The sequence below is a fragment of the Macrotis lagotis genome, chromosome 5 (assembly GCF_037893015.1).
Source record: "Macrotis lagotis isolate mMagLag1 chromosome 5, bilby.v1.9.chrom.fasta, whole genome shotgun sequence".
Lineage (NCBI taxonomy): Eukaryota > Metazoa > Chordata > Mammalia > Peramelemorphia > Peramelidae > Macrotis > Macrotis lagotis.
The window spans coordinates 165799474-165812712 of NC_133662.1; the positions used below are offsets into that span (position 1 = coordinate 165799474).

The 13239-nt window shown below is 39.3% G+C and overlaps 1 protein-coding gene across 2 annotated transcripts in view; it reads right to left on the reverse strand.

Annotated features, from left to right (window-relative positions):
• ZBTB2 (zinc finger and BTB domain containing 2) overlaps window positions 1-13239 on the reverse strand; it is a 39554-nt gene that overhangs the window by 9985 nt on the left and 16330 nt on the right. The window lies entirely within an intron of this gene.

Genomic DNA, 13239 nt, shown 5'->3' on the forward strand with positions numbered 1-13239 from the left:
TCATTGGACAAGGTGTGACATAAATTCAGAATGTTCCAGAAGTCATAGTGCAGTTGTTTTTTTTTTTGCATGGCAAATGGGGTCAAGTGGCTTGCCCAAGGCCACACAGCTAGGTAATTATTAATTGTCTGAGACCGGATTTGAACCCAGGTACTCCTGACTCCAAGGCCCGTGCTTTATCCACTACACCACCTAGCCACCCCAACAGTTTTAATTAACTAAAGCTTAAGCTAACTGAACTTAAGTTGGGCCAGCCTGTGTAAAGGGCTAATTTTATAATCCTATATACTTTTAATATACTTTTCCAAACACACACATACATACACACACACACAATTCTTTGCTTTGGCAATACTGTGAAGTAAGTAGACTAGGAATTCCTATTCTCATTTGAGAGGCACTGAATTAAATATGAAAATTATATGGTGAAAGAATACAAGACTCTAAATTAGGAAATCTGAGTTCTGTTCCCAATTCTTTCACCAACAAAATCATGTAATTCTGAGTGAGTTATCTTCTCCCTGATATTTATATTTCTATGACTTAAGATAAGGAAGTTGAGGTCTTGAGAGGTTCAAGTACTTGCCCAAAATTGTACCACTCATGTGGTACATGCCAGGCCCATTGCAACTGTTTTCCAGTACATGGCCAGGAGGATTAGATTTGTTCTCTGCTGGACACCAGAGGACAGAACTAGGATTAAAAGTGCATACTGCTAGGAGGTAAATTTAAAATGTTTGTGATAAAGATGGTGGCAGATCGTGTCTTAGGTGCTCTCTCATAAATCTTCGAAACTAAAGACTTTAACTAAATTTTCGAGAGACAGAACCCACAGAGGGACCCAGTGAGGCAGTTCTCCTACTCAAGGTAACCTGGAAAAGAGCAGAAAGGCTCTGCTCCCCGGGGTTAGAGGGGTGGCCAGCCAGAGCACCCGGCACAAATTGGGGGACCTGGGGGGGGCCTCTGCCCGAAGTCCAGCCCTCAGGGCATTCTGCATTCCAGATCCAGGAAACATAAGCAGGCAGAGCCTGTAAGCAGGAGCCCCTAGGGCATGAGCCCATTGAACCTAGGGAGGGGAGTGAAGAGAGACTGGTGAGCTCTGTCCTCTGCCCCTGGAACAGGACTCTGGGGCTCTGAACACATTCAGATCCTGATTGCAGTCTAGGGCCCCCAATAGAACAGCAGGGCCGCCCCCACCTCAGCCCCATGGCAGAGGTGGGGCGCATATGGTCATTCACAGACCAGGAGGGAGGACAGAGTCTGACACACTGAGACCCTTGTGGGAGTGTCCCAAAAGCTCAGGAAGCACCCCCCAAAACAGGCTTAGGCTGGGAAAATGAGCAAGCAGAGAAAAAAGAGGAACACCATTGAGAAATACATTATCTATGATCCCAAGAAGGATCAATATACTCAGTCTGAAGATGAGGAACCACAAGCTCCTGCATCTAAAAACACCAAGAAAAACGGAAATTGGGATCAGGCTATGACAGAGCTTAAAAATGACTTTGAAAATCAAATGAGGGAGTTAGAAGAAAAAACTGGGAAAAGAAATGAGAGAGATGCAGGAAAAACATGAAAATGAAGTCAGCAGCCTAGTCAAGGAAATCCAAAAAAATGCTGAAGAAAATAGCATGCTAAAAACCAGCTTAGGTCAAATGGATAAAACAGTTCAAAAAGTTATTGAGGAGAAGAATGCTTTAAAAAGCAAAATTGGCCAGATGGAAAAAGAGATAAGAAAACTCCCTGAGGAGAACAAATCCTTCAGACAAAGAATAGAATTCAGGGAGATTGATGAATTTATGAGAAATCAGGACTCATTACTTCAAAACCAAAAAAATGAAAAATTAGAAGAAAATGTGAAACATGTCATTGAAAAAACAACTGATATGGAAAACAGATTTAGGAAAGATAATTTAACAATTGTTGGAATACTTGAAAGTCATGATCAGGAAAAGAGCCTTGACATCATTTTCAAAGAATTACTACAGGAAAATTGCCCTGATATCCTAGAAGCAGAGGGCAAAATAGAAATGGAGAGAATCCACTGATCCCCTGGAGAAAGAGATCCCAAAAAACCAACCCCCAGGAATATTATAGCCAAGTTCCAGATCTCCCAAGTCAAAGAGAAAATATTACAAGCAGCCAGAAAGACACAATTCAAATACCATGGAGCTACAGTCAGGATTACACAGGACTTAGCAGCAACTACATTGGAAGCTCGTAGGGCTTGGGAATATAATATACCGGAAGGCAAAAGAGCTTAGAATGCAACCGAGAATCAACTACCCAGCAAAGCTGAATGTCCTCTTCCAGGGAAAAAAGATGGACTTTCAATGAACCAGGGGAATTTCAAATGTTCCTGTTGGAATGGCCAGAGCTGAACAGGTTTGATCTTCAAATACAGGATTCAGGTGAAACACAGAGATTGGAGGAGAGGGGGGAAATATGAGGGACTTAATGAGGATGAACTGCATGTATTCCTGCATAGAAAAATAACACTGATAATACTCATATGAACTTTCTCAGTTAATACAGCAGGTAGAAGGAGCTTTTATAGTTGAAGCACAGGAGAAAGCTGAATTTGAAGATAAAATATGGTATAAAAATGGAGTCAATAGAAAAAAAGGAAATGTAATGGGAGAAAGAAAAAGGAGAGGAGGAATAAGCAAAGATATTTCATATAATAAGATTTTTCTTTATTACAATGAGCTATTGCAATGATACGGAAGGGGGGAAGACAAGGGGGAATGAGGGAATCTTTGCTCTCATCAGAGGTGGCTAGGAGAGGAAACAGCATATATGCTCAATGGGGTATAGGCATCTAGAGTAAGAAGGAGAAAGGGGGGGACAGGGGGAAGGGGTGGGGATGTGAATGAAGGAGGAGAGGATGGACCATGGGGGGAAGAGTGGTCAGATATAACACATTTTCTTTTTTACTTCTTGCAAGGGGCTGGGATTGGATGGCCTGACCAGGACCATAGGGCCAGGTGGATGCTGGGCCTAAGGGGTGGTAGGTGGGCTCGGGGCCTCTTGGCCCCAGGACCAGGGATCTGTCTGCTGGGCCACTCAGCTACCCTACAGCAGAGTCAGAGTGAAAAGAGAGAAAATATGGTACATGGTAGTGGAGAAATAAGAAAGGAGGGAGTTGCAATCAGCAATGGCAACGGTGGAAAAATATGGAAGTAACTTTTGTGATGGACTTATCATAAAGAATGTGATCCACCTGCGACAGAGTTGTTGGTGTTGGAACAAAGACTGAAGCACATTTTTTGTTATTATTATTATTTGGGGGAGGGTGCAGGGCAAGTAGGGCTGGGTGGCCTGCCTGGGGCCACATAGCAGGGGGATCTTTGGGTGTCTGAGGACTGATTTGGACCCAGGTGCTCCTGGCTCAAGGGCCAGTGCTCTGTCCGTCACCCAGCCACTCCTATTATTATTAGTATTTTATTTTATTTTGGGGCTTTTTTTCTTTTGTTTTTGGTTTTTGCAGGGCAGTGGGGTTGGGGTGGCTTGCACGTCACACCGCTGGGTGATTGTTGGGTGTATGGGGCCAGATATGGGCGCAGGTGCTCCTGGCTCCAGGGCTGGTGCTCCGTCCACTGCACCACCTGGCCATACATAAAATAATTACTATTATTTTTTAATTTTAATTTTTTCTCTCCCCTTTATTGCTCAAGCAAGTCTCTATTTTTTGGGGGTGGGGGTATTTTGTTTACTCTTAAACAAGAATATTTTATTAATGTATAAAAAACATTATTTGTAAAAAAAAAAGGGCATACCCTTTGATCCAGCATACCACTCTTGAAGAGATGATGAAAAAGGGTAAAAACATCACTTGTACAAAAATATTCATAGCAGCCCTGTTTCTGGTGGCAAAGAATTGGAAATCAAGTAAATGTCCTTCAATTGGGGAATGGCTTAGCAAACTGTGGTATATGTATGGAACACTATTTTTCTATTAGAAACCAGGAGGGGGGCGGCTAGGTGGCGCAGTGGATAAAGCACTGGCCCTGGAGTCAGGAGTACCTGGGTTCAAATCCGGTCTCAGACACTTAATAATTACCTAACTGTGTGGCCTTGGGCAAGCCACTTAACCCCATTTGCCTTGCAAAAACCTAAAAAAAAAAAGGGGAAGCCTGGAGAGATTTGCATGAACTGATGCTGAGCAAGATGAGCAGAACCAGAAAAACACTGTACACCCTAACAGCAACATGGGGGTGATGATCAACTTTGATGGACTCACTCATTCCATCAGTGCAACAATCAGAGGGACAATCTGGGTCTATCTGGGATGGAGAATACCATCTGTATCCAGAGAAAGAACTGTGGAGTTTGAACAAAGACCAAGGACTATTACCTTAAATTTAGGGAAAAAACAAACCCTGATATCTTATTGTCTGATCTTGCTATCTCTTATACTTTATGTTTCTTCCTTAAGGACATCATTTCTCTCTCATCACACTCAATTTGGATCAATGTTTACCATGGAAACGATGTAAAGACTGACAAACTGCCTTCTGTGGGGGTGAGGGGGGAGCAAGATTAGGGGAAAAATTGTAAAACCTCAAAATAAGTAAAATCTTTAATAAAAAAAAATGTTTGTGATAAGGGGGGAAAACCTCAAAATAATGAAAGCTACCAAAAATAAATGGAAGGCCTGATGGGGGTAGAAGAGAGGCTGGATGACCGCTTGTTGGTGACTGCAGGATCACAGATTTAGACAAGGAAAGGTACTTTAGTGAAGTAGTTCCTACTCAAACACACATGGGATTGGGAGGTCTCCATCATTTTCTTAAACTCATTTTCTGCTGTCTTTTTTCTGTTGGTCGGTCTAAAAACTACTGTATATCAGAAATATCCTGAGCAGATAGCAGTAATTGATATGGTCCCAAGCTTTGCTAGCTTTAGTTTTCATACAAATTTTAAAAGAAAATACAAGAGTTTTAATTAGATGATTTTATTACATGTGTGTATATACCCATATCTCAATAGGAATATATCTCCCATTGGAGATATAAATAAAATATTTATTTTTCAAAGAATCATAATTCCTTTTCTTGGATAACTTTGGTTAGAGCTTTGAAAGTCTTAAGGAACTATATAAATGTTACCTGTTATTATTAATTCATATGCACTTTGTAATCACAAAGTATTCCATAATTAATAGATTGCAAAGTTCATGGAATCTCTGCTTTTAGAATTTTATTTGCACAAGTTCTTAGAAGTTCAATATTTACATTTTGCAAATGAGAAAAATGACATCCAAAGTGGTTAAGTAATTTTGGTTAAATGACATCCAAAGTGGTTAAGTAACATTTGCCAAAGGTCAAATGTTCAGTTAATTGAAACTAGAGATCAAGATTTCCAACTCAACAATCCAGTACTCTTTCTACTGCATTATTCTTTGGGGGTGGGGGCAGCTAGGTGACGAAGTGGATAGAGCACTGGTCCTGGAGTCAAGAGGACCTGAGTTCAAATCCGACCTCAGACACTTAATAATTACCTAGCTGTGTGACAACCTCGGGCAAGTCACTTAACCCTATTGTCTTAAAAAAAAAGATTCTTCATAAATATTTTTGCTACAGTAATCCTTTCATTTTATAGACTATTAAAAACATTGTTAATGTTCAAAGACACTAATATACATGCTTACACTCTAAGCTTACTATCATTTGACTAGACGATTAAATGCCAAGTTAAGCACAATCATAAGTCTGTGATAAAGAATTTATTTATCTTAAAATGAAATAAGAAGCTATGTGAAAGTTTACACAGTTAATTTGACAATAAAAATGGCAACATTTAAACACTTCTCTATTAATTTTTTTAAGAGGACATAGAATTGTACAGCTGCAACGTCAGGAAATCTTTCTCTGTTGCTAGATTCTAACCTTAAAAATGAGAATAACCTACAGGAATTCCTCCTTTTATGTGACCTATACAGGCTCATACATTTTAGAACTGGAAGGGACTTTAGAGGCTCCTCAATCTACCTGTTTCTGGTCACAAAGTTAGAAAGTATATGGGAGGGGCAGCTAGGTGGCACAGTGAATAGATCACCAGTCCTGGAGTTAGGAGGACTTGAGTTCAAATTTGGCCTCAGACATTTAATAACTGCCTAGCTGTGTGACCTTGAGCAAGTCACTTAACCCCATTGCCTTAAATAATTGTTTTTTTGTTTTTGCAAGGCAAATGGGGTTAAGTGGCTTGCCCAAGGCTACACAGCTAGGTAATTACTAAGTGTCTGAGACCGGATTTGAACCCAGGTAATCCTGACTCCAGGGCTGGTGCTTTATCCACTGCACCACCTAGCCACCCTACCTCTTTATCTACTATTTTGTACTGTTCTATGTTTCTAGACAGATGTATATCAGAAGACTATTTTAAATACACTAAAGGAGCTTACTACTTTAAAGCTCTCTGCTATGATTTCTTATATATTATAAAGGGCTTTGTTTTAATAATGTATATTATTAACCTCAAATTTTATATCTTTTTTAAATAGAAATTTTATGTTCTTCTCAAAGTTGGAGAATGGGATTGAGAAACAAAGCTTGTGCCTAATGTCTCTACTGAAATATATCTTCATCCTCCATCCCTTTCATTCCCAATGTGCCAAGTTATCTTACTGCAGTACAGGTTAGATTCTAGAGCTTTCCAGCTCTATCTTGAATATTCTAAAAGAATCAAAAGTCCAAAGGCAGACCCGTCTGTAGTTTGTTTTTAAGTTGTGGTCTGACCTTAGCTCACCATTCTCATTTAAATTCTTTGGTTCGAAAAAAGCCTTGAAGTTACTGGTTTTACCTCAGTTTTCTCCTTGACTATAAACTGCTAAATGTTAGATTTTATCAGAAGGATATGCTTAATATACATATGGTTTTTGTTTCTTGTTGCCTTATTGACAGTCCCCAAATGAAGGTGGCACTCACTGGGCAAGTTAACCTTAACATTTACACAGGCCCAGAGACATCTAGTGGTAAAATTAAGACTTAAGTCTATCAGGTGAATTTGAAGCCAAGTGCTATTTTCAATCTCAGAGCTTTTCACAATTCATCAATAAACATTTAGTGAATTATTCCTATTTATAGTATGAAGTAGGTTTTTTTTTTGGGGGGGTGAACTGTTTGTTTTTAAGGCAGTCATTGATCTTACATTTCTGTGATTTTTGATTATCACTGATTTCTAATACAATTGTGAAGAGGTGGGAAAAGCATTAGCTACAATTCTGGATGTGTGTCCAAATGAACCTTTTTGGCTAACTGATATATAAAAACCCATGACACTATTGAAATAAATATTTTGAATACTAGTATAATATTTAATGAGTATTTATGTAGTACCCTATATAGTTTAAATGCTTTACCAGCAATCAGTCCTTAGGTATTCTTTAGACTTGCTATAAATTGAAATGCAATCTTATACCATTATTAAAAATTCAAAATAATAATCCATGTTGTTTATAGCAACAACTTAATTCAGTGCATTAATTCTTAACTGAATATATTCCATTAATATTTATAAATTTTATCTATAAAACATACATATAACAGAATATACATTTTTAATATTTCAGGTTAAAATAAATCAGACTGAGAGCTATTTGTTCTATCATTAATTCATTAAGTGTCAACTATATGCAAGGTACTATTTTTGGAAGTATGGGTGATGAAAAGATGTATAAGAAATCCCGGCTAACTTCATGAGGCAGAGGTCTAATATAAATGATAAGTATAATAGAATGCCTAATGTGATCAAGTGAAATAAGAATGGTATTTTAGGGAAGTTAAGAGTTGAGAGAAGTTAATTTTTTTGTTGAGGTGACCAAAAAAAGCCTCTATATAAAAAATAAGAGTATTAAGATAGGTTTGTTAGGGCTTGAAAAATTTTTTCTTGAGGTATGTTTGGGTAGTATGGACATTACAGGTTCTGGTAACAGGAGGAGCAAAACCAGAGATGAGAAAATGAAAAAAATGTTCAGAGGTCAAGAAGTAGGGAACAGCCTGTATGTGTATAGTAAAAAAGGCTGGGATCAATTCATGGAGGGTGAAATGCTAGGCTAAGAGGGACTGGTTTCATTTAGTAAACAATTGAGAACATTGAAACTTATGGAGAAAAGACTAATCTGATCAATCAATACTTTAGGAAGATTAATTTGGTAGGAGTATGTAAAATGTTTTGAAGAACATACAAGAAGATGCAAATCAAGTCATTACAGAAGTTCATCTATAATATTATAAGAATCTGAACTCTGATGAAGCTATTAGGAAAGCAAAGGATGGAATAAATATGTTCCTGGTCATTCTGATAATATTTGAAATGAAATGGTAAATGCCAGGAAGAAGAAAGTGAGAAACAATTCAAAGATTCTGAGCTTGGTTAACTAGGAGAATGATTAAAATTAACAAATAGAAATCAAAAGGAAACTAAAGTTTAAGGCATTAAAAGTGAGTTCTTCCAAAAAGAAAACTAAGTTAAATGAGAAATAATATTTCTCTGTTCTAAAAGCTCTTCCAGACTTGTTTTTCCTTTCACCTATCCTTCCCTTCCCTCCCCCAGTTGGTTGACAATTTTTTTTTTTTTTTAGGAAATAGATTTTAAGGAAATAGATTAAAAGTAGAAATTAAATACTGATCCTTAATCAGTATATGCTGGCTATTTTGAAGAATTATTTTAAGGTATGGGTGGGACTAAGATATCTGGCATGAAGTGATGTGATGATAGTGGGATATACAGATAGAAATTTGTGACAATTAGAGTTATATCGAGATTTTAAAGAGAACAGGATTGGAAAGAGAATTTGAGCAGTGAAGAAGGTTAAGTTCAGAACCCTAAGGAAAACTTATACTTTGTAAGAGGAATAAAGGAAGAAAGGCCAGCAAAGGAGACAGAGAGGGAATAGCTGGAAGGGTAGAACAACCATGAGAGCGGAAAATCACAAAAGGAAAGGGAGGATGGAGTTTCAACAAACAGTGTTTTATTAACATCAATTCAGAGAGGTTTTGACTGGGGGAAGCCTTAGGACAAATTATAGATAAGAGAAACCTTGTCATTTTAGGGTGGTTTGGGAACTGAAATGATTTGTTCAGGATCAACAGAGCCTGGCTGGTGGCAAAAGACCAACTGGATCCAGGTGTCCTAACTCAGTTATTAGGTACTCCTCATCCTAGTCAAGGCAGAAATTAGACTGTAAAAGAAGGGTAAAAAGTAAGCAAATGGAGGTGGAAGAGAAGACATCTCTTTGTAAAAGTATGTCAGTGAAAGGAAAGAGAAGACAGTGGTACAAGGGGTAGAAACGTAAAGGAAAACTTCTTTTAGGAAAGGTGAGATCTAAATATAACTTATTATTATGAGCCAGTAGAATGAAATGAAAGAAAAAGAAGTATCCCAAGCAAAGTTACAGAAGAAACCATGTAAGTTAAATAAGAAAAAAATATTTCTCTGTCCTTAAAGCTTTTCCAGACTTTTTTTTTTTTTAATCACCTACCCTTTCCATTCCAAGCCCTTGGATGAGGTCAAAAGGCCTTTCTTAAGGAAATGGATTAAAAAGTAGAAGATAAGGTTGAAACATGTAATAATCTGGTTATGGTATCCTGGAGCCTGAAGGATTGTGATACTGATCACTGGGAGGATAACTTTGAGGGAAGACATTAAGTAAGAAACTGAGTATTGATTATTGTTCTGGAATGTTAACCAGAAACTCTTTTTTTCATGGGGGGGGGAAGAAGAAAAAGTAGGAGGGAGAAAAGTTTTACAAAAATAAATGTTTCAAACTATCTTTACATGTAATTGGGAAAAATACTAGTTAAAAAATTCCTATATGTTACCTCAAATCTTGGGAAGAGAGAGATTTCACAACCTAGGTAAAATATGTTACTTTAAACATTTCCCCCTCTCTAAGCTAGGTTTGTCTGGATATAGAATAATATTAAATTTAATTAAATTGTTTCTGGTAGGTTTGTGTCTAAAATGTAGAAAATGGTAAATTAACATATTTCTTTGACACAAGGAATGGTAAAAAGCCCAGTTGAGATAAAATAGTAAGAAAGTATAATAGAATCTGTCAACAGTTTTAAGGACTTATGTCCATAGTTTTTTTTTTTTTGTGGTAGATAAGCATTTATTTATTTATTTTATTTTTTTTTTTAAATTCTCATTTTGTACAAATGTTTTTTTTCCCATTAATAAAATATTCTTGTTTAAGAGTAAACAAAATACCCCTCCCCCCATGAATATAGACTTGCTTGGGCGATAAAGTAAAGGGGAAGAGAAAAAAATTAAAATTAAAAAAAATAATAGTAATAATTGTAGGTATGGCCAGGTGGCGCAATGGACGAAGCACCAGCCCTGGAGCTACGAGCACCCGAGCCCACATCCAACCCAGTAGACCCAACAATCACCCAGCCGTGTGACATGCAAACCACCAGATCCCCACTGCCCTGAAAAAACCAAAAAGAAGTAAAAAAAAAAGGGCCAAAATAAAATAAAATAGTAATCATAGTAGGGGTAGCTGGGTGGCAGACAGAGCATTGTCCCTTGAGCCAGGAGCACCCGGGTCCAAATCCAGCCTCAGACACCCAAAGGTCACCCTGTTATATGGCTCCAGGCAGGCCACCCAGCCCCATTTGTGCCCTGCACCCTCCCCCAAACAATAATAATTAAAAAAAATGTGCTTCAGTCTTTGTTCCAACACCAACAACTCTGTCATGGGTGGATCTCATTTTTAATGGTAAGTCCATCGCAAAAGTTGCTTCCATATTTTTCCAACATTGGCATTGCTGATTGCAATTCTCTCCTTTCTTATTTCTCCACTACCACGTACTATATTTTCTCTCCCCTTTCACTCTAACTCTGCTGCAGGGTCGCTGAGTGGTGCAGCAGACAGATCCCTGGTCCTGGGGCCAAGAAACCCTGAGCCCCCATACCACCCCTTAGGCCCAGAATCCACCTGGCCCCATGGTCCTGGACAGGCCTTCCAATCCCAGCCCCTTGCAAGAAGTAAAAAAGAAAATGTGTTCTATCTGACCACTCTCCCCCCATGGTCCATCCTCTCCCCCTTTATTCACATCCTCCCCCTTCCCCCCTGCTCCCCCCTCCTTCTTACTTCAGATGCCTATACCCCATTGAGTATATATGCTGTTGCCTCTCCTAGTCACCTCTGATGAGAGCAAAGGTTCCCTCATTCCCCCTTGCCTCCCCTCTTCCGTATCATTGAAATAGCTCATTGTAAAAATCTTATTAAATGAAATATCTTGGCCTATTCCCCTTCTCCTTTTTCTTTCTCCCATTACATTTCCCTTTTTTTCTATTGACTCCATTTTTACACCATATTTTATCTTCGAATTCAGCTTTCTCCTGTGCTTCAACTATAAAAGCTCTCTCTACCTGCTCTATTAACTGAGAAGGTTCATATGAATATTATCAGTGTCATTTTTCTATGCAGGAATACATGCAGTTCATCCTCATTAAGTCCCTCATATTTCCCCCCTCTCCTCCAATCTCCATGCTTCACCTAAGTCCTGTATCTGAAGAGCAAACCTTCTGTTCAGCTCTGGCCATTCCAAAAGGAACCTTTGAAATTCCCCTGGTTCATTGAAAGTCCATCTTTTTTCCCTGGAAGAGGACATTCAGCCTTGCTGGGTAGTTCATTCTTGGCTGCATTCTAAGCTCTTTTGCCTTCTGGTATATTGTATTCCAAGCCCTACAAGCTTCCATCCAATGTAGCTGCTGCTAAGTCCTGTGTGATCCTGACTGCAGCTCCACGATATATGAACTGTGTCCTTCTGGCTGCTTGTAATATTTTCTCTTTGACTTGGGAGTTCTGGAACTTGGCTATAATATTCCTGGGGGTTGGTTTTTTGGGATCTCTTTCTCAGGGAGATCGGTGGATTCTCTCCATTTCTATTTTGCCCTCTGCTTCTAGAATATCAGGGAAATAAAATGATGTCAAGGCTCTTTTCCTGATCATGACTTTCAGGTATTCCAATAATTTTTAAATTATCTTTCCTAAGTCTGTTTTCCATATCAGTTGTTTTTTCAATGAGATATTTCACATTCTCTTCTAATTTTTCATTTTTTTTGGTTTTGAAGTATTGATTCCTGATTCCTGGTAAATTCATCAATCCCCCTGAATTCTATTCTTTGTCTGAAGGATTTGTTCTCCTCAGAGAGTTTTCTTATGTCTTTTTCCTTCTTGCCAATTTTGCTTTTTAAGGCATTCTTCTCCTCAATAACTTTTTGAACTGTTTTATCCATTTGACCTAAGCTGGTTTTTAGCATGCTATTTTCTTCAGCATTTTTTTGGATTTCCTTGACTAAGCTGCTGACTTCATTTTCATGTTTTTCCTGCATCTCTCTCCTTTCTTTTCCCAGTTTTTCTTCCAACTCCCTCATTTGATTTTCAAAGTCTTTTTTGAACTCTGTCATAGCCTGAGCCCAATTTCTGTTTTTCTTGGAGGCTTTAGATGAAGGAGCTTGTACTTCCTCATCTTCAGACTGAGTATTTTGATCCTTCTTGGGTTCATATGCAAAATATTTCTCAATGGTCTTCCTCTTGTTTCTCTGCTTGCTCATTTTCGCAGCCTGGGCCTGGTTTTGGGGGTGCTTCCTGAGCTTTTGGGACACTCCCACAAGGGTCTCAGTGTGTGAGGCTCTGTTCTCCCTCCTGGTCTGTGAATGACCATATGCGCCCCACCTCTGCCATGGGGCTGAGGTGGGGGCGGCCCTGCTGTTCTAAGGGGGGGGACCTAGACTGCAATCAGGATCTGAATGTGTTCAGAGCCCCAGAGTCCTGTTCCAGGGGCAGAGGACAGAGCTCACCAGTCTCTCTCTCTCTTCACTCCCCTCCCTCAGCTCAATGGGCTCATGCCCTAGGGGCTCCTGCTTACCAGCTCTGCAGCTGAAAGACCAAGCTGCTGGCTGTGTGTCCTGAGGGCTGCACTCCACATGCTCACTCTGGCAGAGGTCCCCCACTGTTCCCTCACTTTGTACCCGGTGCTCCCGGGGTTCAGCTCAGGAGATTCCCCTGCTGCTGTGAGCCACGGCTCTCAGAGCTCTGGGGCTGCCTCTGGGAGGCTGAAGTTCTTTCGCTCTGGCGGGCTGCCCCTCTGACCCCGGGAAGCAGAGCCTTTCTGCTCTTTTCCAGGTTACCTTGAGTAGGAGAACTGCATCACTGGGTCCCTTTCTGGGTTCTGTCTCTCAAAAGTTTAGTTAGAGTCCTTAGTTTCAAGTTTTATCAGAGAG